This window comes from Cyrtonyx montezumae, unplaced genomic scaffold (genome assembly GCF_038088225.1).
Source record: "Cyrtonyx montezumae isolate F1298 unplaced genomic scaffold, pur_monq_1.0 scaffold_37, whole genome shotgun sequence".
In the NCBI taxonomy this organism is placed as follows: Eukaryota; Metazoa; Chordata; class Aves; order Galliformes; family Odontophoridae; genus Cyrtonyx; species Cyrtonyx montezumae.
Window position 1 is genome coordinate 524,537 of NW_027072042.1, and position 22,913 is coordinate 547,449.

Genomic DNA, 22,913 nt, shown 5'->3' on the forward strand with positions numbered 1-22,913 from the left:
GCCGCACGGGGGGGTCCCGACCCCGACGTTCCCATTTCTCAGCCGCCCAATTCCCCGCTCTCACGTCGTCTTCCCCTCCCCCCCACCTCAACCTTTCCCCCAGCGCAGACTACAACTCCCGGCATTCCCCGCTCCGCCGCCGCACTACAGCTCCCGTCGGGCAGCGCGCTCCTACGCATCCCAGCATCCCCCGCGGCGGAGGCGGCCCCGGGCCCTGAGAGCCGGGACTACATTACCCAGAGTGCCCCGCGCCGAGCGGCCGAAGCGCTGCGATGGGGGCGGCGCGCGGGGCGTGTCGGGAGCGGTAGTCCGCGCGGCGGCGGTAACGGTCCCGCTGCGGTGCCCCCCCCCCCCCCCCTCCTTCCCCTTCTCCCGCTCCCCGCCTGCTGCCGCCGCCCCCCTCCCCCACTCGCTGGCGGCTGCGGGCTGAGACAGCGGAGCTCCGGCGGAGGGAACGACGTCGCCGCCGCCTGAGGAGCCTCAGGTGGGGGGGGGCGGCCCGATGTGCGGATTTGGGGGGGGGGGGGGAAGGGGTGAGGGGATGGGGCTCAAAGGGTTGGGTGAGGAGGGGGAGAAATGGGCGAGGGGATGGGGGGCAGGTGTTGGGGGGGAGAGGGGCCGGGGTGGGGCGGTATGGGGCTCCGATGGGGTGAGGGGATGGGGGGAAGGAAGGGGGGGGAGGGGGGAGAAGAGGGAGAAAGGAAAGGGGAATGGGGGGGGGGGGGGAAAGGGGAATGGGGTGCGTGTGTGCTGGGAGGGGTGGCAGAAGTGGAAGGGACGGGGACAGGTTGGGCACGCAGTGTGGGGATGGGCAGAGGTCGGGGTGACAGCGCACGGGAACGCGAGGGGACCGAGGGCGGAGCGGTGCCCGGCACGGCGACCTCGACCCCACGGGATGGCCGAGGGGAGATGGAGGGGCTGAGACGCGGAGAGCGGGGCCGTGGAGGAGCGGGACCCCGGCCCCGGTCACCCTCCGTGAGCCTTTGTGTTGGCGGGGTTTGCTTTCAGCCCTTGGGAGGGGAAACGCGTTCTCCTGGCCCGGATTGTGGCAGGGGGCCACGCTGGGTCGGCACGAGTGGGGACATCGGGGCGGGGGCACAAAGGAATGAGGAGGAGCGGGGGGGAAGCTGTGTTGATCCTCGTGTAACTGTGAGCACGGTTATCATCAGTGTCTGCGTGCTGCGGGTGCTGAGCATCAGCCCTGCGTGGTGTTAACGGCTTCTGTGCCGGGTTTAATTCTGTTTGATATCAAATTTCCTCTCTCTTCCCCCCCCCCCCCCCCCCCCCTCCCCGTGAGGAGCCCTCAGGTCGTGCATCCCCTGAGCGCATTCGTTCGGTGCTGAGCACTGTGGATGCACAGAAGGAGCAGTTGAGGGCTTTTCTCCCTCCTCTCTCAGACAAAGGCGTTGGGGGCTCTCTCTGGTTCCTACCACAAGTGATTCTGTTGATGTTTTAATCAGAATAGGATCGTGGCTGCAGCAGTACATCTTTTTCCGTGCTAAATAGGGATGGAGGGCACTTTTAGGGGGAGGGGGAGAGGGATGTGAATGATGAGCACATCTTTAGGGTCACGTTTGGCTGGGCTTGACGGGATCAACTGTGTAACCTCAGGAGATGTTGGCTGTGAAACCTTCTGAGATCGGAACTCGGATGGAGCAGTAACATTGAGTGACATAAAGAAAAAGGGAAAATCGGTACCAGGAGAGCAAACAGTGCTTCACCCACCCCAGAGGGGCTGGGGGACGTGGGTTGGAGGGAACTGATGGGTGGAAGGTTGGACTGGATGGTCTTCTACAACTGTGGTGGTTCTGTGACTCCAGCTCTGGTTCTGGGAGCACTGGTTGGGCCCTGTTGCCCATCTCCACTCGTTTTAACTGAATGTTAATGTTTTTTGGAAAGGTTCTCCCCACTGAACGATGCAGATAGAATCACAGAATCACTCAGGTTGGAAAAGACTCAAAGATCATCCAGTCCAACCACGACCCAACCATACTGCCCTCACTCTAACAGCCCTCTGCTAAACCATGGCCCTGAGCACCACATCCAAATGGATTTAAACACACCCAGGGATGGTGACTGCACCACCTCCCTGCAGAGCCCATCCCAGTGCTGAACGACCCTTTCTGTACAGAAGTGGTTCCTTACATCCAACCTAAACTTACCCTGGTGCAACTTAAGGCCATCTCCCCTCGTCCTGTCACTGTCACCAGTGAGCAGAGCCCAACCCCGCTCTCACTGTGAGCACCTTTCAGACACTGGAAGAGAGCAGTGAGGTCTCCCCTCAGCCTCCTCTTCCCCACACCACACAGCCCCAGTTCCTTCAGTCTCTCCTCGTAGGGCACACTCTCCAAGCCCTTCACAGCCTCGTTGCCCTTCTTTGGAGCTGCTCCAGCACCTCCATGTCCTTTCTGTACTGAGGTGCCCAACGCTGAGCACAGCACTCGAGGTGAGGCCTCAGCAGTGCCGAGCACAGGGGCAGGATGACTTCCCAGTGCTGCTCAGCACCCCATTCCTGATCCAGGCCAGGATGCCATCGGCCTTCTTGGCCACCTGGGCACACTGCTGGCTCATATTCAGCCCACTGTCCATCAGCACGCCAGGGCTCAATGCCTGTAGGGTATGGAATAACGTGTCCCTGGAGGCCCTTTTGGGTTTTAGGTGGTAGTGATCCATCTGTGCCAGGCAGTGAGAAGCCTGCATTGCAGCAGCTGAGCTACAGAGGGGCTTTTACCATTTGTCTGTGCACCTGAGCTTTGGTAGCCCTGAGAGGAAAGGTGGGAAGGAAGGTAATGCTGCTCTTGGTGCTTCCAAAGCGTTTCTCAGGCAGGTGGAGGCCCCTGGGAGAAGCACTTCTGTTAGAGGCCTGGCCTTACGCTTTCGGTGAGGTCTTGAGGTTACAACTGAGTTGTGTCTAACTGTAGTTACTGCTCTGTCACTTTCAGTTTGGTGCCCGAGTGCAGACAGCACCCACTGCAGGTTTGTGTTTGGTCCTCTGCCCTTGGTGAGGTTTGGGGGCAGCAGTTGTGGGGTTGACATTTGTGTTTGACTTTGGCAGTGGAGCTCAGGGCTGGAGCTCACCGGGTGCTGGGGTTGGGAACTGCAGCATGAACGTGGCTCTGCTTTATGTAAAACTGAAGTTCTGAGCAGAGGTAGAGGACAGGCTGAGACCTTTGTGCCTCTGGAGCTTAGAAACCTTCGCTGTTCCACTTGTAAAGCTCTGCTTGTTTCTAGCATCAGACAATCGGGGCCAGGAGCTGATGAGGCTGTCAGAAGGGAAAGGCAATTTTAGATCTTCCTTTCTGAGCTCCCTCTTCCCTCCAGCCTGGATCATGGCCCTCATTTGTCTCCTAGTCATGCTTTTGGGCCTTGATTGGTTCCGCAGAGGCTCTGATTTCCTTTGCAGTGCAAATGCTCTGAGTACTCTGTGTTTCCTCCTCACCCTCCCATAGCTCTCCCTGCAGAGCTGATGCTCTCAGCAGCACCTCGGCTCTCCCTGTGGTCGGGCAGTCACGTTGGGATGCTTTGGATGCTGCAGCACTGCTTCCCTGGCTCCGTGGCTCAGGCACTGTGGGGCAGATTGGACTGGGAGTGGGGGGGGAGAACACAGCACTGTGCCAGCATCCTCCTGCAGGTGTGACAGGGGTCTGGGAAGCATCACTGTGTGCTGGGAGAGGAGGGACTCCGGTGCTGTGTTTGGGGCTGAGCCGTGCAAGGGAGTGGCACAAGAAGCAAGGTAAGGATGGACAAATGGGATGGGAAAAGTTCTGTTGCTTCCAGCGGTGTTTTTTCAGAATGAGGTGGATGGTGGGTTTTTTTTTGCTGGCTCTCAGTGTTGGGCACTAAATCCCTTCTGGTGTTTCTGTTGGATTAGCAGGTGAGGGTTTTGGTTTGCTGGAAGCCATCCACCTCGCTGGCTTTGTCTGTTGGCAGTCTTTAACTCTTTGAGTTAAAACCATTGGCTCGATCTGTCCCTGCTGAGTACAACCCCAGGATTGTTTCCCTGTGACTGCTGCCTGCCAGGTGGATGCAGTCAAGGTGGCTTCACCTCCATGATGATGATGATGGTGTTTGTGGTGCGCTGCTTTGTTTGCAAAGGAATGCCCAGGGAATGGGATGGCATGGCTGCTCACATTAATCACACTGAAGACCCCATCCCGTGCTGGGGTGTGGGTTTGTGTTCAGCCCTGCTTTCTCCTTTCCCTCTTTCCTCTCCTTGAGGTCACCTGGAGAGCTGGAAAGGGGAAGTGAAGAGAAATAGGGTTTCATGTGATAACTTTCTCGATAGAAAAACGTGACGTCGGAGTGTGTTTGTAGGCTGAACATTTCTGGGTTAGAGATTTGGGAGGATTACTGAACTCAAGCCTGGGTATTTCATGAGAGAAAACGTACACAGCTGGCAAAGAAAGAAGAGATGCCATCGTGCCCACTGGGCACATCTGATTCTTTGATAAAATGGATGCAGACTGCAGCACAAGTCAAAGCAGACCATGACATCTTGGATTTCTCAGTTTTCTTTCTTGCTTATTTGAACTTAATCAGAAAGATCTGGCTTCTTTTAGGGCATCAAACTCTTCTGTGTCAGGACTCAGAGCACGGTGTTTGGGCTTCAGCTTGCTTTGGAGTCACTCACCCAGCCGTCCAGATGTGCTCAGAAGGTGGACTGAGTCATTTCTGTGTTGGAAATGCGTTGTGGAGATGGGTGAGAAATTGAGAGCAAAGTCCCCATTCCCTTTTGTGAAAACTGCAGCAGTGTCCACGTGTTTTTCAGGTTCCTCTTCGTGCAGTACAGGCATCTGAATGTGGTTGGGAGGAGGGAAGAAGATTTGTTTCCTGCTCGCTCTGCTTTGCCCCAGCATCACCAGTGCTGCACTCAGCTTTGGGCTGTCCCTTGGCCACGGGATGGGACCTCCTCAGCACTCCCTGTGCGTTGTGGTGTGGGCTGGTGGCTGCTGAAACCCACGCAGGGGACTTGGCTGAAGGTTGAATGTCTGTTGCAGTTTCACTGCCTGCCAGAGCACAGCAGTCTGAGTTGTGGGGCGGGCTCTGGTCGGCGTTGGTTTCCTCTGTGGTAGCAGCTTTGGGCTCTGTGGATAAATGTGGCCTCGGATTTCTTCTCATCTGAGCTTCAGCTTTTTGCTCTTGATTCCTGTGTGTCGAGCTCAGCTCTGGTTTGGTCGAACGTAGCTGATGGTTGGAGTTAGCAGCAAGGAGCGATGCCTTGATCTGCTTTAAGCTCTGCAGGTGCTGTTGGAGCAACGTTACGTCGAGGTTTTGCAGCCTGTGAATCAGAGCTCTCATTTCTGGAACTTCTGAAGGTGAGCTGTAAAACTCGAGGAGTTCCTGGCTGCATTGGGGTTGCCTGTAGTCATGTGTCCAGCACGAAGAGCTTTGTTCTCCTCCTCTCTTGCACAGGAGCAGTGTGGAGGTGACAGAGGAAGGTGCCCACAGACCCAAGCAGCTTTCAGCTGTTGTGGGTCAGAGAACTGCATGGGGCTCTGCAGGCCTTCAGTGAGCATCACACCCTGCTCCTTTTCCATCCTTCCCACGAGGGCGGTCTCACCGACGCAGTCTGCAGGCGCAGGATTGCTTCTTTATGCTGTGGTTGAATTAGCAGGCCTAGATGGAGCGAGGTGCAAGCCTGTCCTTCTCAACCGTGAGGGCTTCCTCTCCAGTGCTTGCCACAGCTTTACTGGCCATAGTGAGGCCCATTTTGGCTCTTCTTGACGTGACCACGTGGCGTTACTTCTGGTGAGGCTCTGTACCCCTCCTGCCTCCTCCACAGCCCCACCGCATCTCCGTCAGCCCCATTTGTGCCTGTGGAGTCGTGTACTGGAGCCTGTTTCCCAGCTTCTCCCACTGTGGCACGCTGAGTTCCCTCTGGGAGCCCCCAGAGTCCATTTTCTCTGTGTTATGCCCGGAGCAGGGCTGAACCTCTCTTCCCACTTTGGGCCTGTACTGCTGCAGGACTCGTGATTTTAAAGTCAAGTCACGCCCTCATCTCGGCAGGTTTGTTTTGTCTTTCTGCTAGTGGGAATTTCATTCCTTCCTGCTTGCTCTTCAGACTCCTTGCATCTATATATAGCATCAGAAAACTCATTTTCTTCACAGACCCTCTTGTCTGACTTTGAACTTCATTTATCCTTCCGTGTCCTTCTCTCCTGTTTGGCTTATTCCTTTCCTGGATGCATCAGCACTTTCTTCTGGGAAGGTGTGTTGGGAAGATGCTGGCTCTGCACTTCATGATCTCCGTGCTCCCTGCAGAATACTTCCATCACTCAAACCCAGATACTCTCAGCAGCAGCAGCAGCAGGAGCTGCTGTGGTGCATGAGAACAAGACACGAGAGCTTGCAGACTCCTGCCTGCTCCTACCAGATCCTGCTAGGTTTCTCCTGGCACGCTTCATCTGAAGCATGGGGAAGAAAAAAGCCTGGCATGGTACCCTGCAGAGCCTGCCAAACCTTGACTTCGACTTTCCTTTTCAGTTCCTTTCCAGGATCCTTGCAGTGGTTTTTTTTGTCAGGTATTTCTTGGAGGTGGCCCTGCTGGTTCACAGGGTCTGTTTGCAGGGGCCAGTCGTTCAGAGCACAGCCTAAATCAAGCAGCAGGAGATGATTTTGCTCAGTATTCCAAGGTCATTTTTTTCTTCCAGCACCAAACACGCACACGTACGTGCACAGTTTGTCTGTGACTTCCAGCATGGCTGTTTCTCTGTCCGTCCTGTCCTGGCTTCCTCGTGCTTTCCCAGCACTCTTCAGTGATGGTTGTGGCTCCCAAACTGGGAGAGATCACCAACCCCACGCAGCACCCCAGACCCTATGGCTCAGAGCAGTGTCCCTGAGCTCCGGCAGCTCGGGGCTGTGCCCACTGCCCTCTGGAGCACAGCCTTTCCCTCACCCCCAGCTGACCCTCGTCTGACACAGCCCCACGCTGTTAAATCCTCAAGATTTTTTTGCTGTAGCCCGTATGCTGCTCGTGTTGCATGAAGGTAGAGTTAGACCCTAGGAGTCCAGTTCTTTCCACGTGCATTTCTCTCTAGTCTACATGCTGCACGAGCAGTGGATCTCCTCCCCCTTTGGGATACATTGGCACGTTGCTGCCCAAATTAAATGCTGGAGGATGCCCTGATTCCCACAGTGACGGCTTCACTCCTCCTCCAGCATTCAAAATCTGGCTGTCAACCTACAGCAACCCCAAGGGAGGTGGGAGTAGGTCTTTTCTCCCAGGTAGCAGTGATAGGGTGAGAGGTGATGGCCTCAGGAGATTGTCAGCTTGGGTATTAGGAACGCTTTCCTCTCCAAAAGAGCAGCGATGGCACAGCTGCCCAGGGAGGGGTGGAGTCCTCATCCCTGGAGGGGGGATCAGGAGCCATGGGGATGTGGCACTGAGGTCAGTGGGCACAGTGGGGCTGTGTTGGGGTTGGGGATCCTGGAGGTTCCCTATGGAGTCCTCCTTTCAGATTTGCACAGGTTTAAGCAGCACCAGATGCACTCCTCACGTGTGGAGATGGCTCCTGCAGAGGAGCTCCCGATGGCAGCGCTGCAGAGGCCGCTCCGCTGTCTCGCTCATTTCGCTTTGCAGTTCAGGCTGATGCCTTTGATCTGTGAAGCTCTCGATTTGGATCTTATCTTCTCAGAGACCTCTTTGCCTGGATGGTGCTGGCAGCCAGGATTAGCGGGGCTTTACTTTGCCAGCAATCTTGTTTTTCAATCTGAGAGACTTCAGCAGAGTTTTCTCCCGGGGTAGAGGTGGTGCTGATGCTGGAATACGTTTCTCTCCGTGTTATCAGGGCTTCCTGGCTATCAAGATAAGCTGCAGGGCTTATGGATCACTGGAGGCAGCTGGGGGAAGCAGTGTGTGTGCGTGTGTAGTGGTTTCAGGCTTTATCTGACCTTGCCATGATTTTACCCTTTTGTCATTCTTCCATATTCCTTGCTTTGTATGCAATTTCTGTTCACCAAAAGACAGTGGTATAAAAACGGGGGATAACCGTTCTGTATTCTCTGGCCTTTGGTGTTCATGTGCTCTCCTGAGATGCTGGCACAGCATGAGGGCATGGGCTGGCTGAAGGAGGGTAAAATGGGCTCGTGGTTCTCTTCTAAGAGATCACTGCCTTCAGAACTCCTAACTTGATATATAACGTAAAAAGATGCTGGAATCTGTGTAATTCCTTCCCTGTCAGAGTTAATCAGCACAAACTTCACATGCATCAGCCCATGTGGGCACTGAGATCACCCTGTGGATGCCAAGGACTCATTTCCCTGTGTATGGGAACTGTTGAATCACGGCCTGAAGCACTGATGGATCACCTGAGGTGAGCACTGAGGCAGCCAAAGGAGCACGGGTGAAGGCAATGCACCTGTGTGACCAGAAGGGGTGGGGTCTGAGTCCACCTCTCCCAGACCCCGTTTAATGGTTGACCACCACTGGGGAAGGATCTCTTTCTGGAGATTGCTCCTTCAGAGTTTCCTCCTGTGAGCCTGGGACACGGGTGAGCATTTCTCTTTATTTTGATTGTCTCTTTTCCATCTCAGTAATCTCTGTGATTGCACCGTCTATAAAATATCTGGGCTAACAATACCATTTGGTGTTATTCATTTTGTTAACTTCACACTTTATACCCTGCTAGTGTAACTTGTCCATCAGTAAGTAAATGCTGCCTGAAGAGCTGGTTGGTGGCTGCTGCACCTGCTGGTGTGTTGGTTCTGGGTAGGACCAGCTGCTGCTCCTGCTGGGAGGTGCCTCATTGTGCTTCCGTGCAGTGTGAGCTCGTGTTTGGATCCTGTGGCCAAGGGGAAGGGAGGGAAGGTGATGGCACGCAGTTGGGTTTGGGAATGGAAAGAGCATCCTCAGGACATTGCCTTGGGATGGAATGCTGTGCAGAGAGACCTGGATGGGCTGATGCCTCATGAGGTTCAACAAAGCCAGTGCTGAGTCTGTGGCCCTCTGTCTGAGCACCCAATGGAGCTGTGGCTGTCCCTGTTCATCACAGGGAGTGGGACCAGGTGGCCTTTCAGCATCCCTTCCAACTCAGTGATTGTGGTAAGAGGAGCAGGGACAATGTTGGACACCAGCTATGATTCTGTGTCCTTCCTAGCAGGACAGCCCCACGCTTCCCCCTCTTTTTTTTTGTCCCCGATAAAGGGGCAGACACCAGGAATGGAAGGACAGCCCTGGTTAGTAGAAAGGGAGGGAGAAGGGCCTGCCAATTAAATTGACTTAAAGTGTGTTCCTAAAATGAAACCTGGATGCTTTGCTGGGAGGCGAGCTGTTCCTGCAGAGCTTTTTGGGTTGAAATCTTGCAATGGGAACTTTCATTTTAAGATCTTTGGGGAGCGTCTGTAATCTTTTCCTGGTACTTAGGGTGGAAATCTGTTCTAATTGGAGCAGGATTCTGGGAGCTGTGCTTCCTGCCAGCGCCGTGAGAGCGAGAGCAAGCAGTGAGAGGTTGTAAATAACCACTGCACATCCATCTCAGGTGGCCTGAATGCAGCAAGAAGCAGAACAAGAGCTGTTCCCGGGCAGCACCTGAAGAAACATAAGCTCTTCTGGAGATTCATACCTCCCTAAGTACCCCCATCCGTGGGGACATTGCTCCTGGCTTCTCCTTTTGTGGTTTAATGGATATCTCACAGAGGAATAAAATAGCCTCTGTTGCTGCAAATAGCACTTGAGAGTGCTTTCTTATGCATAACCAACCCCGATGGTTTCTTCTTGGTTTGGTCCATTGCTGTGTTTATAGGCACTGTACCCGAGGGGAGAAACAGAAGCAATTGGAGCTAGGAAGTGATGGCAGAATGTTATGGGGTAAGCCAGGGAGGTCGGATAACTGGAAGCCTTAAAATAGGGTTTGGAGATGGCTGCATCCCTGTGATTTCAGAATGGAAGCAGCACACCTTGTTTTTTAAACCCGTTTTGTTTTCCCCAGTGCCTGGTGAGTCAGGCTTAGCATTGCTGGGAGTGCTGCACTTCTTCTCTTTAGAAGCTGTGGGTGCTCTGTATTTCTGCTCTCATTTTTTTGCGTCCGATAGGAGAGCCAGTGCAGTGAGCTAAAGGTGGAGGTTCAGGTTGGACGTAAGGAAACACTTCTGTGTGTTGAGCACTGGGATGGGCTCTGCAGGGAGGTGGTGCAGTCACCATCCCTGGGTGTGTTTAAATCCATTTGGATGTGGTGCTCAGGGCCATGGTTTAGCAGAGGGCTGTTAGAGTGAGGGCAGTATGGTTGGGTCGTGGTTGGACTGGATGATCTTCGAGGTCTTTTCCAACCTGAGTGGTTCTCTGATCCCATCAGTGCTCTTGAAATAATGCCACTGGAGGAAGGAGAGAGCTGTGTTATGAGCAGCAGTGCTGAAAGGGATTAAAAGGTCGGTGGTGCATCACCGACACCGGAGTTGGTCAAATAGCAACTACACATGTGTATATATAACCCAAATGAATTGACAAATGCATTTCTTTTGGATTGACAAGAAAGTAGAAGAGAACAAGTGTGCTTTTGGTGCTTGAGACTTTCCTGCAGGAAGGTTGGGTACGATTTCCATTTCAGCAGCTTGAAATAGCTCCTGGCTCAGTTGGAGAGCAGCAGAAGAAGTGTAAAAATAATCTGAGGATCCAAGAAAACACAGCAAGGGAAGCTGTTGGGCTGCCCTGGCCTTCAGTAACATCGCAGAGAGAGCGTGCCTAGCACTGAGCATGTCCTCATCTGCCTGAGGAAAGCTCTCCCCACATGGCTGTCATGGAGGGAAAATAGGGTGGCTCAGGTTTGAGATGGTGTGGTTTTGTTGGGGAGGTGGGCTGCCCGGTGTGTGAAGGATAACGTGTGCTTTCTGTCTATAGAAGAGCCCATCTTTGATGACTTCTCTTTGAAGGGGTGCAGGGTTATGCTGTTGTCAGATATTGGGGTCAGGTTGCGGGTACGTGGGTGATACTTCAGGGCTTGGGATGGGTTTTGATGAAGCTGGGATCTCATTAGGCTCTTTAAGTTGATGCGTCTCCAAACACGTCTCATCTTTTGGGCAGAGGGAAGGAATTGCAGGGCAGCACCAGGCCCTGTTAACCTGTGACTCTGTTACAGACAAATTGTGTTTGGAGGTGATGCAGCTTGCTAATTGAAACATTTGTTTTTACCTAATGGGCCGAGCTGTGCATTAAAATTACCATCTTACCCTAATTAAAACATTCCTGTACAAGATGGCGCTCTGGGAAGGGCAGGCCTTGGCTCTCCACTCAAATTAGCAGTGAGCTGAAGGCGAGCACTAAAAATACTGCAGAGCACATCATCCCTGTTGGGAATGGTGTCGTAATGCTGAGAGCTAAGGGTAAAAGCATCCTATTTGGTTACAAAGGGGGATGTCTGAGACCTGTGGGGTTGGACTCCATGATCTCCAGAGGTCCCTTCCAGCCCCTATAGTTCTGTGTTATTCTGAATGATGGAGGGTGGTGGTTGGCGATCTCCATTTAGGATCAGTGGAGGGGTTTTTGCCCTGCAGCTACCTGTAGAATTGCATTCCTCTACCCCAAAGTGATCTCATCCTCAGTATTTACCTCTGTCTGTCTTGCCCTTGTAGCAATGGGGTCTGAAGCACTCGTTAGCACCAGCGAAAGGGATGCAGTGATGGGACTGGAAACGAAGGCTCTCTGCGGACACACAGGCTCCAGGAAGCATTGTGGTGTTTGGGTGTCTCCAGACCTGTTCTGGTTGTTGATCCCAAACCCTTCTCAAAGCACTTCTCAGAACGGAGCGCACGCGTCGATGAGCTTTGTCTGCGTGAGCAGCTGCCCTGTTCTTTCTGGTTTGAGTGATATTTGAAGTGATCTAAGAATACCTCAGCTGTATTGTCAAGGGAGTCAGCCCTAAATAAATTATAGGGAAGATGAGATCCTAGCGAGCAGGCTGAATGGATTTGACCTATTTTCTGGGCAGTCATGAGATGGATGAAGGAAAAATCGTTTGGCTCAGGGACTTCTTTGTACCAAAACTTTTGGGAAGTGGAAAAGATCAGCTAAGGTAAGAGAGCACTAGGGTTTGGGGAAGAGCCTTTGTAACGAAAGAAGTTGGGGTGGGAGGTTTGACAGCTCTGTTTTCTGTACCTGTGCTTATCCAGAGGGATCTGCTACGGGGGACTTGCAGTAGACCCAGATATCTGCTTTGTTTTTCTTTTTAATCCAATAAACAGATCACTGAGGCATTGGTTTTGAAGACCAGCACCTTACGGTGGTGTAAAGATGTGAGCTCCAAGAAAGCTGGGGAAAAACAGACCTGAGGGAGTGGGATGGTGGTCATCACAGGCATAGTCTGTGTGAGAAGCCCTGGAGTAAGGCAAGTGGGAGTCATTCTGTGCTGCCCATCCTTCCCCTCTCTGCTGAGAGTAGCATTTCATGCCCATGTTTGCTCCTCAGGTGGGGATTTAGAAGTTTGTTTCCACGCTTCATTCTCAGTCAGGGGAAGAGGTTTGTAATTTCTCAGCATTTCACTGTTGCCTGTAGTGGTGACAAGCAGATTCATGGTCAGATGGTGATGGAGCTCGCACAGAGGAAAGGTGAGGCTGGAAATGAGTAGGCAAGTATATGGACATGGTGGCATTTGGGGCCATGCTTCCTTGGGGGTGTGTCAGGTTGGATGTTAGGAAAATACTTTGTTCAGAAGGAGCATTCAGGCCCTGGCACAGCTGTGCAGGGAGTGGAGGGGTTCCAGCACCGTGGGGATGTGGCACTGAGGGATGCAGTCAGTGTCACCGTGGAGGTGGGCTGGGGGGTCTTGGAGATCTTCTCCAGCCTCAGTGATGCCATGGTTTTAACCACGTATTTTTGCACAGAGGGCTGAGACACGGCGTCTTGGTAGTGTGACCTAAGTGCCCCAAGGCAAAGTATGAGCTGAAGGAGAGAGACATGGGACGTGTTGTGTTGTGTTGGAGCAGTGCAGAGGTGGAGGAACAGATCTGTGGTGCTGCTGGAATTGACTGAGCAGGGGGAGTTGATAAAGGCTGTGCTTGCAGCAGATTAACAGGGCTGCACAGATGTTTGGGAGCAGATTATTGGGCAGCACACACCAGTTCTTCTTCTGTAGCACTGCTGCATGCCAGGATTGAGCCACCTGTGCTGTATGTGCATGGGAAGAATCCCTTCCTTGTCCACACCTGAAGGCAGATCGCCCTGCTTCGCGAGCATGCTGAGAGACTTCTTTGGAGTGAGTCTCCATTTCACAGTGGAAGAGCTGAGGTCCACAGAGAGCAGTTCAGTGTCAGAAAAATATTTGCCCACCCATATCACGTTCCCTGTGCTGCCTGGGGCATGAGTTTCTGGAGGATCCTTGCATCTTCGTAGCACGTCGTACATTCAGGACATCTCAACAGGTCTCAGTGCTTACATTGCAGATTTGGCCCCGAGTCTCCAGAAAATGAGAATTAATTAATTAGTTAACCAACTAGAAAGAATTTGAAGGGTGAGCATTACGAGGACATGGTGTGGCAGAAGCTGAGAAGGAGCAGTTCCTTGGGGCAGCATTCATCTTCATGCTTAACAGCAAGACTGCACCTGCTGCTGCTGCAGCTCCTTGCCATCCTTACTGACATCCTTACATCCTGCCATCCAGTTGTCCTGGAGACAGCAGCTTCATCCACTCTGAGGGGTATTTTACTCGTTGGGCTGGTTAAGATAGGTGTCTTGGCAAAAAAAAAAGTGTGCACAGAGGGCCCGTGTGGCAGAGTAGGGGGATGAACTAATCTGTGTTTAATTGTGCAAACGGATATATCAAAGCATCAGTTTTCATAGGTCTGTGATCTTGCCATGTTAAGGCTGATCTTTAACATACTTAATTGGTATTAAAGATACGCTGTTAACTCTGCCTCGCCTCACAGAATCGTGGAATCACCACGGTTGGAAAAGACCTCCCAGGATCATCCAATCCAACCACCCACCCACCACCAGTATGACCCACTAAGCCGTGTCCCTTGGTGTAACGTCACAGTTCTTGGCCAAGTCACTTAACCAGATTTTGTATACAGAATCCTCAGGAAGAGCTGGACCTTCTTAGTGTCAGAGGAAGCAAAGCAGCTCCAGTTTCTCAGAGCTGAATCTCAGCAAAAACATCTCAAATCAGACACCAAATGCAGAGAAATGGGGCTTAAACAATTATAACCAATTCAGATTGCAACGTTGCCAAAACCAAGTAATGGGAAGTGAGAGGCAGCCTTCCCTGACGTTGTCCACAGCAGCTGCACTTACTGATACAGTTTGTGGACAGTTATTCATGAAGGTCCTGTGCTTTCAATGCGTTGAAAAATTCATGTTTGTATTATTTAGCAGGAGAAGGTTGGGTACAGAGTTACCATGCTTGATGGAAGTTACATTGGCTGGAGCAGTTAAATTTTACATTTTCTGCATGCTGGAGCACATAAGAGGTTGAGAGAGACCTGGGAGGACGTTCTGATGTTTCCTACTGTTGTTTTTTTTTTGTTATAGGCTCTGCATGACGTTGTCCTTGACAGACATCACAAAGCATTAGAGGGGCTGCCTCGGCTGCTCTAACATTGCAGGCTGTGATGGGATTTCATTTATCTGGCTGGAAAAAAAAAATAAAAATCACAGCTGCCTATAGGAGAGATGGTTTTATGTGAGCATTTCTGTTGGCATCTGTATGTCCTTAGCTGGTGTCTGAGCTGAGCTCTTCGTGTACACGTGAGCACGTGCCTGGGGATGGCAATAGGCTTCTCTGTTCTCTCACAACCCATCTATCTGTTATGATGGTAATCAGGAAGGGATGAGAAATAACTTCTTGCTTCTTAGAGAAGCTTCTGCTTTGAAGAGGTGCATAGGGTCTGGGTGGGAGGTCCACAAGTGAAAGCCTTGTCTCTGTTTTGAAGAAAACTTCCTATTGAGTAGACAGCGGTCAAAGGAAGTCTGCAATCAATAGTGGAAAATACCATGGGGCAAGAGTTACTATTGCCTATGTGTTGTGGTTTGGAAGTATTATTTTGTAGTGTGAGAGCAGCAATGAGTCTCTGAAGGAGCAGGAAAAAGGCATGGCTGCTGGGGCAAGCTGGGCCAAGGCCCCCAACCAGCTGTAGGTTTACCTTCTGTCTCCAGTTGAGTTTATTGCTCATTGAGTCCTTTATTGCTCATTTCCACACCTTGGGACTGGATGGTGAACTGAATGAGTAATGCCAAATAGTATTGCAGCCGAGATCTTTTACAGATGGTATAGTTAGAAAGATTATCATGATGGAAAGAGACAATCAAAATAAAGAGAAATGCTCACCCGTGTCCCAGGCTCACAGGAGGAAACTCCAAAGGAGTGATCTCCAGAAGGAGATGGGGTGGTCAGCCCTCAATTGGGGTCTGGGAGAGGTGGAGTCAGACCCCACACCTTCTGGTCACACAGGTGCATTGCCTTCACCTGTGCTCCCATGGCTGATCCAGTGATCCATCAGTGGTTCAGGCCATGATTCAACAGTTCCCATACAATATATGACACGGTCTCATGTGGTGTCATGCAAATGATAATCACTTGCAACTGGTGCCAGCTTGAGTTTTAATCTTTTCTAAACCACTTGATTGTTGAATATCACAAAGAGATGTCACCTCCTCGGAAGCTGAGGGAGCCCTGCACTGAGTTAATTGGGTACAAATTTGAGTGTGGTTTTTGAAAATGAAGATTAAGTGCTCTATTCAACTATTTCAGGCTCTACTTGAGACGTGCACACCTGTGTCTGCCTTCCAGAGGGTTTTCCTCATTAATTAGGAGCACTTTCCTAGTGTTATTACTTAATTGGATGTCACAGGGAACCTGACGAGACAATGAAGTGATTGCATACAAACTAAATGCACGATACCTCATATACTGGGGTGCTCCGTGGCATGGCCCACTGCTTGTTATCATCTGCTAATTGCAATAGTAATTGCTCAGATAAAAAAAAAGAAAAGAAAAAGAAAAAGCAGCCCATTAGATTCAGTACGTCGTTAATTAAGCTCTTTTCATTCCTGTAGACAAACTCTCTTATTTGTCACGCTTCCTTAAGAAGTTTTCCAAGTTTGATAATGTGTGGTTTCGAGAGATCCGAACAACCATCTCTGACTGCTGCTGTGAGTTCCTGTGCCCCTGTAGCTCCAAGCTGTGGAAGCACAGTATTACTTTCAGGCTTTAAATGCTGCATGCAGGGCTCGAGGTCTTGGGCATGTGTGCAGGTGACTGCCAGGCAGGGCCTTGAGGGGTTGGGGGAGCAATAACTTTGCTTTGAGATGTGGATAATGGGCATGGTGGACATGGTTTGTTGGTTGGACTTGGTGGTCTTAGTGATCTTTTCAAACCTCAGTGTCGTGTGCTTTACCTAAAGCTGCACTTATCCTCTCCACCGTGTGGGGTGGGTTGGGGGGGGTCTTGTATCTCTTCTCCAACCTAAATGATTTCTGTGGTTCTGTGTTTTTGTCTTTTGGGAAGAGTGGGAACAGGAGGAGGAGGAGCAACCCTTCCCCATCTCGTGCCTGCCCCGGACCCCCCTTGCTGAGCAGCAGGTCCGTGTGCTGGTGACATGAATTATGGATGTTGCCGTTGTCACCCACAGAGCTCTGAATGTCTGTGTGCAGTTAGGCAGTTTTAGTCAGCACTAGACAGTGGAAAACACCCAAACCTTCCATTTTTGAGCACTCATTCAGCCTTAGGGACTAGATTCTTCCCTTTCTTCACTTGTTTTCTCTCTCCTTAAAGTCCAGCTCTATCTGGATGCCCTGCAGAGACCCCTGGGCTGACCCCACTCCTGCTTGCTCCTCTGCAGCCATTTATAGGCTCTGCTTTGGGGGGGGTTAACTCCTGGATGATACTGCTTAAAACTCAGACCCTTTAATTATGGGAAACGGTTTTGTTTGATAGATGGTTCATCGGTTCATAAGGTTGGAAAGGACCTACAAGATCATCTAGTCCAACCATCCTCCTATCACTATCCCTACCCAACTACTCAATCCAATCCTTTAGCACCTCATCTAAACCATCTAAATCATCTAAAGATGATTTCACTTGAAATGAATATTAAAAAGAGATGAGGTAAAGTATGACATTCTCACTTGGGAATGAACTCTGCCTGCTGAGGCATTTCGTAGAGGTGAGGAGAATGCAGGGAGGGATTCATCAAGGCAAGGCAGAGAGGAAAGCCTTTTAGCTGCCCAGCCAGTCATCTTACATAAAAATATACTGAATTTTCAAGGAGTTGGTGAAATCATGCTGTTCTTACTGTGCTTCTCCCTAGTCGGGGTGAATGGGGAGGTGCTGGAAAACAGGGCAGCTGTTGAGCTTCCACTGCTCGAGGAGCATTTCTTTGCCACCTGAAGCCTGCTTGCATCTGGCTGCATCTCCAGGTATCTGAGGAAGGTACTGACTGCTGCACTTGATCACAGAATCATGAAGGTTGGAGAAGACCTCCAAGGCACCCAACCCACCCCACTGTGCCCCTCAGGGGCCACGTGTACCCTCTTCTTGAATACCTCCAGGGGCAGTGACCCTACTGCTCCCTGGGCGCCCTGTGCTGGTGCCAGACAGCTCTTTGGAGAGGAGATATCTCATCCTATCACTGTTACCCAGGAGAAGAGGCCAATCCCCCCCCACAACCTCCTGTCATGCAGTTGGAGAGAGCCCCTTGTTCTCCCTGAGCCTCCTCTTCTCAGCTGCTGCTCTCTCTGCTGTCCTTCACACATTTCCATAGGGTTTGCCACAGCTGTGGCCCTCTCTTCCTGCATCCCCTCTCTGGTTTTGCCCCATACCACTGACACAGCAGAGCAGGAGTTGTCCCCCTTGTGCACCAACAATAGAAACAGTTGTGCAAACCCTCCTGTGCTGACCTTGTTGGGAAAACCCACCTGCTGCTGTTCTTGGGGTTACTGCATTTGATGTGAGAAGTGGCTGCAGTAGCCATAGTAGGTATTAAACGTTGGGTTTCACTTAAAATTTCCTATTTATTTTTAAAGGAGATCTTAGAGAGGAGATCACTTTCTTCACCTACCACTCCCAGTGTGCTCTGTGTACCAAAGGCTGCTGTTTCCTTCCCCTCTTCATCAGCCCCTTGGATTCAGACTTGGATTCATCAGTGTACCGAGGAGGAAATGGGATTTGTTGGGTGGTATCCTCACAAGATGTGCCAGGGGGAGGCAGCTGCTGTGCTGTTGCTGTAGAAGTACACTCCTTCACATCACAGTGTGCAGAGGAGCTGGTGCAGTCACACTGTGGAAGTTTGTGCTCTGATGGTTTGATGAAAGCCCTGTGTTCCCTGCTTTGGGAGGCTGCATGTCAAACCTTAGTGATAAATGGCATTAAAAACAGAATGGGTTTACTTTGGCCGTTACTTGTGCTGCAGTTACACAAGGACATGGAATTAATAGTTGGAGATCCTTCGTTGCATGTTGTTTTGCTGCGTGGGGAGCAGTGGTGATGTGTCAGTGCTCACAGCCCCATCCCCTGACCTCAGCTGTGTGCAGGGATGGGACAGGGAGGTGCTGAGCTGCACAAGCCCCTTCTCTGTAAGGCAGGTGGAGTCTTCAGGGCCTCTGTAGGTATTGGGCTGTGAGAAGGCAAAGGGTTCATGCAACCATGTGCCTGTCTCAGCCTGTTTGGAACAGAAGATAAGCATCAAGCTCGCTCAGACAAAGAGAGCTCCTTTTCTTTTCTCTCTGCTCTTGGACTTTGCAGTCTTTTTTAATTTAATTTTACTCATCCTCAAATGCTGACTACTTTTTGAGGCTTTTATAGCAGGCTGCGAGCGGAGAGCTGAGCAGCAAGGCAGCAGTGGGACTGCAGTTGTGAGCACAAGGCTGCTCAGCCCATGTGAAAGCTCAGTGCCTGGCTAGCAGGTGAGTGCAGCAACAGCAGCCGAGGAAGGCAGTGCAGTCAGGTGCTGCTTTCCTGTATTGACACCAGCAATTCCTGGGGGTATGAGCTCCGGAGCAGAAAGCAATTTCAGCATCTGTTTGAAATGCAGCGTAGGGATGTGTTTGTCATGTGATCCACCTAAGCATCAAAAGCCAGGCTGTGAATTTGGCTGGGCTGATGGCTTGTTTCCTCTGCGGCACTGCTGACATTCCTCTGCACAGAGCTGTGGTTGTTCCAGGAGATCTGTGAATGCAGCTCTGCTTAAAAAAACCCAAAAAAACAGCACCCCACAAATGTTCCTCGGGATTTTAGGGTCTCGTTCTCTCATTTATGCTGGCATGGATTATGCTGGGTTGGGATTGCAACGCTTTGAGCTTTTGCAGTCTGTATGAGGCCAGTGGAAGAATTAATTTTAGGGGGTTTTGTAGAAATGAAGGTCAGGTAGGAGTACTGGATCATCTGGGCTAATTAGGAGTAAATGAGATGACACAAATTCTGAGTAGCACATACATGCTTACGGCCCTTATGGACTAAACTGGATCACAGAGGAAGAGGGAAGAGGGTTCCTCTCTTCAATCTCAGCCTTAACCTGGTACTGGGAGTGCTCTGGAGCTGGGCACAGTGCCCTGCCATGCCCGAGGTCACCCCACAGCACCACTGCACCTCATGGCTGTCCCTCAATTAGCTGTACCCTGCTGGTAGTGCTCAACATCCTCTTGGCCAGACTAAGCAAGCCCAGCTTCCTCACCTGTTTCCACACCCTTGGCATCTCTGTGATGGGTTTTCTTCGCTGTGTGTGCATCCTTTGAGTAGTGGGTGCCCCCCTGTGCCCCACCAGCAATGGGGTCGTGGGCAGCAATCACTTCTTGTAGCCTGCCTGTTCATCAGCCAGCGTAGCTCAGCATGGGATTTGCTTAGTAGGTAGAGAGTGTGTGGCTGGCACATGTCTGTCTGGATGTCAACGCATCCATCACCAGAGCTGCAGAGCCCATGCACAAGTTACTGTGCTGCATTTGTTAAACATCATGCTGTGATCTACGAGGGCAAGGCCGACGGAGACCCTCAGTGTCTCAAGGCATCTTCCAGTTGAAGCTCAGCATGCCACCTCTGCAGATGTACTGATGGGAAGGTCTTTAGTCACGTAGCTCATGAATTTTTTTGGCACTCTTAGCCCAGATGTCAAACCCAGGAGGGTTTTCCTCACTCCTGGATGCTGAGCCATTGATGTCCTTTAGGAATCACAGAATCCTGAAGGCTGCAGAAGAACTCCATGATCCTCAACCCCTGCCCACCTCAGCACATCCCTCAGTGCCACATCCCCACAGCTCTGGGATGATGATCCCACTCCCTGGGCAACCTCTGCCGGTGCCTGACCGCTCTGTCTGGAGAAGAAATATTTCCTTATATGTAACCTGAGGACAATGGTCCAGTGAGTTTTAAATAAATCCACTTGGACACATATCTTGGATTGCAAAGTTGGTCTTAATATGGAATTGCAAGTTGTATAGAGGCACAGTCAGTCCCTTCAAACAAGAAGGAAGTAGTGATGTGAAATAGGCTGGCTTGCATTGCCAGGATCCAAGGTGGCTGCCACGTGATTTTCACTGGGAGCTGCCTGAAAAAGAAAACCAAACGAACTGAAGAAAGGGCATTTCTGAGTTCATGACCATTTATAATTCAAGGAAAAGCACAGAGTTTGGTCACTGCAAAGGAACTTTCTCAGAATTTAATTGCTCTGCCTCTTTTTTTTTTTCTTCTTTTTTTTTAAGGAAGACCAAGGGGGAAAAAAAAAAGAAGAGGGAGAGAGAGAAAGCTGCTTGTGGCAGCTTTGAGCCAAGTGGAGATGGCAGGAGCTGCAGGAAAGGCACGCTGCCCAGCGGGGCCAGGTATGGAGGAGTAGGGCTGGGGAAGGGCTGAGGAAGGAGGGGAAGAAGGGAGAGCAGTTCCAGAATGGGTGAGGAGCTGTGCAGGGGACTCTCTCTGCCATGGGAAGCAGAGGGCTGCTAATGCCATGTGCCACACTGAGTGACATTGGAGGAGAAGCACTGACACAGCAAGATGGAGAGGGGAGGGAGGGGAAGGTGCAAGCTCCCCTTCTCCTTCCCCCTTCTGCCTCCTCCCTGGGTGGGGAGCAGCATTTAACATGGATGAAGGCCGGACACATCCTTCTGATGGACACTTGGAAAGCTCTTTGAGAAGTGTCAGCCCTTCCCTTTGATCTGCTGAGCCTTCAGATCACGGAAGCATGGAATTGTTAAGGTTTTAAAAGACCTCAGAGATCATCAGGTTCAACCCCGGCCCATCCCCACCGCGAGGCCGCCGCGCGTTCTTACGTTTGTTCTGCTTCTCAGCTTTACTAAACTCCAGAAAACCTCTCAGCCCAATTTAATGTGCAGTGAAAGAAAAAAAAAAAAGCAGGGTTTGCTTTCAGAGGGTTAGAAAAGCCTAATTAGACTTGTCATTGACCTTTACAAAAACTAATTGTCTATAACTTAGGCCAAAGTAAAAGGCTCCTGCTGTGAAAGAGGTTGAGGAGTACCACGCGTGGTTTCTAGGCCTCAGTGCCTGACACAGCTGGAGAGGAGCATGTCCATCTTTCCACCACCCCCAAATCCACGCTTCCAGGAGCCTGGAGGGGAGTCAGGACTTCTCTGACCCTGTCCTCCAACTGCAGAATGGTTGGAGGTGGAAGGGACCATCGGTCCCACTGCCCTCAGTGCCCAGGGCCACCCGCAGCTCCGGCAGTGCTCGGAGCCCATCAGTCAGGATGTTTTTCTTCTTGTATTGCTTTTGTTAGGAGTTGGGGAGGCCATTGAGCCTCTGAGGTCAGCCTGGGAGCAGGGGCTGCCTCACAGACGCGTGTTCCTCGTTTGCTCGGCGTTTTTGACCCCGCTTATTACAATAGCAGTGCAGCTGCTGCTTCTCAGCTTCTTGTTTAGGGCTGGGGTTGAATGGTGGGGGAGAAGCGTGCAAACCTCCCACTGGAATCTCACCCATGCGTTGCGATGCACGGGGAATGCATTTCCCCGGATCTAAAAGATCCAGCATAATTACAGACTGCCTTTGGAGCCTCAGAAAAACAGCTCAGAATCCAGATGCAGTGCTGGGTGGTGCTGGTGATGGGCTGCACCTGGGTTTCACCCGAATTCCCAGCCCATTATTTATGGCTTGCAGTCTGCACTGAGCGTGACCCACATTCTGTCTGCACAGATGTCGGGGCTGGGGCTGCAGCAGAGGTTTGCAGCACGGTCCCAGGCTTTTAAGACACCGTTTGTTCGATGCTTAATGACTTAATTTATGAAGAAAGGTTGAGGGAATCAGGCTTGTTGAGCTTGGAGAAGAGAAAGCTCTGGGGAGACCTCACTGTGGCCTTCCAGGACCTGAAGGGAGCACCAGCAGGAGGGGGAGCGACTGTTGACGTGGGTTGATAGTGATAGGACAAGGGGGAATGGTTTTAAACCAAGACAGGGGAGACTGAGGGTGGATGTGAGGAGGAAGTTTGTCACTCAGAGGGCGGTGATGCACTGGAACAGGTTGCCCAGAGAGGCTGTGGATGCCCCATCCCTGGAGGGGCTCAGGGCAGGGCTGGCTGTGGCTCTGGGCAGCCTGCTCTGGTGGCTGGTGGCCCTGCCCATGGTATGGGGTTGAAACTCAGCGATCCTTGAGGTGCTTTTCAACCCAGGCCATCCTATGATTCTATGGATCTCATATCATCACTGGATAAGAGAGAAGTGTTTTCCAGAGGAGTGTTTCCTCAACACCGTCAGTTCCCGTTAACTCTTTCTGTTAATCGAGTGCTTGAAGTGTTTTCTTCTTCTTATCCATTGCAAATAATAATGACAGTAAGCAAACCCAACAGAACCTTTCCACTCACGTATCTAATATTTTATAGAGCAATCACAAAGGGCAGTAAATTGAGCAAAACGTGCTATCCTTGGCAGGATTTCCCTTCTGACTAAATTCAATATGAACAAAGAGGACAAGGGCAAGTAACTTCACTTATTCAGGTCATTTTTCATAAGGATCATAAAAGATAGATGGAAAAGGCCTATTAGATTATCCTGCCCA

At 51.3% G+C, this 22,913-nt stretch overlaps 1 protein-coding gene across 2 annotated transcripts in view; it reads left to right on the forward strand.

Moving 5' to 3' along the window:
• The first annotated feature begins 361 nt into the window (after positions 1-361).
• FAM168A (family with sequence similarity 168 member A) overlaps positions 362-22,913 on the forward strand; it is a 147,395-nt gene continuing 124,843 nt past the window's right edge. For both annotated transcript variants that reach the window (XM_065745790.1, XM_065745791.1), the window contains exon 1: positions 362-484. The gene's annotated coding sequence lies outside the window, so the exon portion shown is untranslated. The remainder of the gene's footprint in view (positions 485-22,913) is intronic.